The sequence below is a fragment of the Oncorhynchus kisutch genome, linkage group LG2 (genome assembly GCF_002021735.2).
Source record: "Oncorhynchus kisutch isolate 150728-3 linkage group LG2, Okis_V2, whole genome shotgun sequence".
Taxonomy (NCBI): Eukaryota; Metazoa; Chordata; class Actinopteri; order Salmoniformes; family Salmonidae; genus Oncorhynchus; species Oncorhynchus kisutch.
The window spans coordinates 54,907,369-54,912,985 of NC_034175.2; positions in this window are offsets into that span (position 1 = coordinate 54,907,369).

Sequence of the window (5,617 nt, forward strand, 5' to 3'; positions counted from 1 at the left end):
AACAAAAGTTGTCCATCTTAACAATACACGGGGAGCTGCATGCTCGACATTTACTGGGGGGCTGGATCAACTCAAGGTGTTATATAAAACCCATATTTCCGATGTAAAAAATATTTTCACATAACCCCACCCCTTGTACTGTAAACCAAACAAAGCAAACCGACTTCGAGCGCTTCCATATCATGGTTTGCGTTTTCAACACCACAATAGACTAGGTCAATCTTGACAAACAGAAAATACATCCCTCCCTACATTATAAACCTACCAGGATTTGAAGGCTTGGCTTGACAATCAACAAAAGTCATTAAACCTTTTGATGTTTTGTTTCAGATGTCTCTTTCCAGTCATGAAATGGCTGCGACACAGTTTGGATTGATATATTTTGCTTGTCAGTAAATACATACATACACACACACACACACACACACACACACACACACACACACACACACACACACACACACACACACATACACACACACACACACACACACACACACACACACACACACACACACACACACACACACACACACACACACACACACACACACACACACACAGTACCAGTAAAAAGTTTGGACACAACTTTTCATTCAAAAGTATCTTAATTTTTTACTATTTTCTACATTGTATAATAATAGTGAAGACATCATAAATATTGGGAAAGCTTTGCTTTGTACTGTAAGCTTTGCAATGTACTGTAAGCTTTTAATTAAACAATGTATTGATAACTTGCTGGTGATGTTGAGAGATGATATTCCAGAGCACTGTCCATATTTGTTTGTGCCTTTGATGGTGTATTTGCCACTGTCTGCAACTGTGGCCTAAATAATCTCCAGAGTGTATACACTTTTTGAACAGCTCAGTTTCCTGTTTGAGGTTGTCGATACCTATCTACAGGAGAGAGACCGAATTAAGGAGAGAGACCGAATTAAAGGATTAGTTTGTGTTTTTTATTGTTCAAGTATCTAGTGATATTTGTAACCAGACTTGCTTTTTCTGATTGCCCCTGATGGGATGAATTCAACTTACTAATAGCTTAAATTAAATACTAAGATTTCATTTTCCTAACCAGTATTTTCCATGTATTATTTGTTTATATTCATACAGATGGTCTTGAGTATCTCCATTGAGAATTGACCATTTAGCCATGTACTTCATCATTTGCGTTGTTCGCACAGCTCTTGTTCAAGAACCTGCCAAAATGGTTATAAAGGAGCAAAGTGCTGCTGCTGCCAGCTTGCACAGTGACAGTTTCTCAGCCACATCAGTCCACATGGCTGAAGCATCAATGATGCAAGAAGGCTCTTTCCAAAGCCAATTTGAAAGCATGTCTGCTGCTAGCACATCCGCCATAACATCTGAATCAATGGTATCCATGAGCTTCAGCAGTATCACGGAAATGTCAAATGAAAAGATTTTTTCTATGTTTTTGTATTTCTCTGTTTTGGCCGGGTATGGTTCTCAATCAGGGACAGCTGTCTATCGTTGTCTCTGATTGGGAACCATACTTAGGTAGCTTTTTCCCACATGGTTTTTGTGGGTAGTTAATTTCTGTTTAGTTTCTTGCACTTTACAGGGCTGTTTCAGTTTCGGTTATTCTCTTTGTTATTTTTGTTATTTGTGTTCAGTTCCAATAAAAAGCATGAACACTTACCACGCTTCGCTTTGGTCCGATGATTCCTCTTCTTCAGATGACGAATACCGTTACATGTACAGACTAACAGACTTAGCCTTTCATTTCATTTGTTTATTGTGATCCCCATGATCTGTTCCCGGGGTCCAAAAACTATTAAGTTGTACCAAGTATATTAGACATCTCTTCACAGGACAATGGAACAGTGGTGGCAGCAGTAGATGGACTTTTTGGTTTGCCTAGGAAAAAGTTGTCAGGATCAAGTTACGAGCAACCAAAACATGAGTTAAAGTACTTTGCAAGCCAAGCTGATGTGGATCGATTTGTTTGTAAGCCCACACCACCAACGGGTAAAGTGATAACATTATCCCTGAATGTAATATGCTGTGCATTTTAACGATAACTATATAATCTTATGCACAAGTCTTTAATTATTTGAACTCATTGCCAATAATTCATATTTAAATGATGCAGTTGTCCACTTCATCTGTTTGACTCATTGGTCTTAAGGTTGGAGATGGTATGTTGGTATTGTATATGTTGAATGTAACATTATTGGTTGTCTCATGCAACATCCATTTAGGCACTGAACCTGGCACAACTGTGTGTGATCTGCTTCAGGCAACAGCTCAGTATGTTATACCTGTACTGTACTTGATATTTAAAATAATTGTTGGGTTGCCAGGGATTTTCACTCTCCTCCAATCTGTCCAATAACTCCTCGACCCTCTCAGACTCAGCCCTCAGCTTCGCCGACAGCTCCAAGTGCCCCCCCCCCAATACATTTTTGGGGCTGCCTCTCGGGCTTCCTTGCCAGTCACGTTCCCTCGTATCGATGGCTCCTCTCTCCGGCTGCCTCTGCTCTTTGCTCTCATCAATGCCTCCACCTGTTCCCATGGTAGGCGATCCCTACCAGCCTGGATGTCCTCCCATGTGTAGCAACCCTTGCCATCCAAAACATCATCCCATGTCCCGGAATCCTGACATTTTTGCTGCTGCTGCTGCTTCTTCTGCTGCTGTTGCCTCGCCTGCTGCTGCTTCTTCTGCTGCTGTTGCCTCGCCTGCTGCTGCTTCTTCTGCTGCTGTTGCCTCGCCTGCTGCTGCTTCTTCTGCTGCTGTTGCCTCGCCTGCTGCTGCTTCTTCTGCTGCTGTTGCCTCGCCTGCTGCTGCTTCTTCTGCTGCTGTTGCCTCGCCTGCTGCTGCTTCTTCTGCTGCTGTTGCCTCGCCTGCTGCTGCTTCTTCTGCTGCTGTTGCCTCGCCTGCTGCTGCTTCTTCTGCTGCTGTTGCCTCGCCTGCTGCTGCTTCTTCTGCTGCTGTTGCCTCGCCTGCTGCTGCTTCTTCTGCTGCTGTTGCCTCGCCTGCTGCTGCTTCTTCTGCTGCTGTTGCCTCGCCTGCTGCTGCTTCTTCTGCTGCTGTTGCCTCGCCTGCTGCTGCTTCTTCTGCTGCTGTTGCCTCGCCTGCTGCTGCTTTTGCTGCTGCTTCTTCTGCTGCTGTTGCCTCGCCTGCTGCTGCTTTTGCTGCTGCTTCTGTTGCTTCTCCTGCTGCTGCTTTTGCTCCTCTGATTGAGAACCATACTAGGCCGAACACAGAAAAACAACCTAGACACACAAAACATAGAATGCCCACCCAACTCATGTCCTGACCAACTAAAACAAACAATTAACACAATAACTAGGGTCAGAACGTGACACTCCCTAGGATATGACCTGATTATAACACAAATCTGGCAACATCATAGCCCATATAAACACATGTTTTACATCTAATTTATTACTATGTAATATGCTACAACTAGGGTCCGGAGTTGGTCAGGTTAGCCTACTACCAGATCAGGAAAAACTCTGGGCCCCAGGAAAACAATCCCCCCCATCACTCTGGGACCTGTGGTGCCACCTCTGAAATCACCACACAGTGTTACAAATGAAGGGGAAAAAAACATATCTTATTTGTATTATCTACATTTGACATGTTTTTGGTGGTGGAGATGCGCTTCCATTATTTTTCATGGCTCAGTGCAGCCGGCAGCTACTGCGACAAATTCAGAATATAATAGGCTGTTACTGCAATTTCAGGTAAAAACTCAATAAAACAAGTCTAAAATATTAGAGAAATGTCTATACATTTCAAATGTTTCAAAAACATTGCTCTGCTGTTACCATTTATACTGTAGGAGTGTTGACTCAAAGAGACAATTCTGTTTAAACTGCACAGCTTCAAGGGCTAACAACAGTCGGGTATGTCGTGCACTACCTCCGGAGGTAGCGGTCGAGACATAACAAGTACACAAGTTTACATTTGAGTAATATGTGTAGCCGACGGTATTTTTGCGAACAGTGTAGTAAGTGTGGAGAGGCTCATAGATCCTACATTCATAGGTGGTGAAAGGCTTTCAGAGATATCACACACTCCTTCAAAGCGGTTACAAAGAGGCTACCCTCACCCTGAATGTTCTGGAAAGTGCAATACATGATCGAAGGCCCATAGGAGTTGAAGTGTTGTGTCCTGAAACTTTGGGCACAGCCATACAATTTGAAACTATTTATCTTACCCCTGAATCGTATGAGACGTGTTCCTTTTTCTGTATGTTTGCACACCTACCCCTACCAATGAATCTAGGAGACTGAATCTTTGTAGGCCAACCTCTCAGTGAAAATATCAATTTTGGCATCTTCTTTTGTCCAAAGTGTCCTTATGTTCTTCTGTGTAGGTATTTGTCAAGCATGGAATTGACTTTTTAAAAATAGAATTGTTGCATCTTCATGAAGGTATTCTCTTCAGCAGTCATGCTTAGGCCCATATTACATTGTGCTACGTTCTGCCAGCCCATAAGGGCACTATCTGTATTTAGCCAGAATCCAAAAGGAATAAATTTAGCATTGATGAGTGGATATACCCTGCACTGACTTTATCAGTTCCAACACTACACATGGCTATTAGGTAATAGCGTATACAAATAGATTATACATATGGGCTTTACAGACTCATTGTCTGAATTATTTTACATATTGCATTCAAAATGTATTTGGAAAATTATGTGCTTGACGCTTGAATATACACTGCTCAAAAAAATAAAGGGAACACTTAAACAACACAATGTAACTCCAAGTCAATCACACTTCTGTGAAATCAAACTGTCCACTTAGGAAGCAACACTGATTGACAATACATTTGACATGCTGTTGTGCAAATGGAATAGACAACAGGTGGAAATTATAGGCAATTAGCAAGACACCCCCAATAAAGGAGTGGTTCTGCAAGTGGTGACTACAGACCCCTTCTCAGTTCCTATGCTTCCTGGCTGATGTTTTGGTCTCTTTTGAATGCTGGCGGTGCTTTCACTCTAGTGGTAGCATGAGACGGAGTCTACAACCCACACAAGTGGCTCAGGTAGTGCAGCTCATCCAGGACGGCATATCAATGCGAGCTGTGGCAAGAAGGTTTGCTGTGTCTGTCAGCGTAGTGTCCAGAGCATGGAAGTGCTACCAGGAGACAGGCCAGTACATCAGGAGCCGTGGAGGCCGTAGGAGGGCAACAACCCAGCAGCAGGACCGCTACCTCCGCCTTTGTGCAAGTAGGAGCAGGAGGAGCACTGCCAGAGCCCTGCAAAATGACCTCCAGCAGGCCACAAATGTGTATGTGTCTGCTCAAACGGTCAGAAACAGACTCCATGAGGGTGGTATGAGGGCCCGACTACCACAGGTGGGGGTTGTGCTTACAGCCCAACACCATGCAGGGCGTTTTTCATTTGCCAGAGAACACCAAGATTGGCAAATTCGCCACTGGCGCCATGTGCTCTTCACAGATGAAAGCAGGTTCACACTGGAGAACGTTCTGCTGCCTGCAACATCCTCCAGCATGACCGGTTTGGCGGTGGGTCAGTCATGGTGTGGGGTGGCATTTCTTTGGGGGGCCACACAGCCCTCCATGTGCTCGCCAGAGGTAGCCTGACTGCCATTAGGTACCGAGATGAGATCCTCA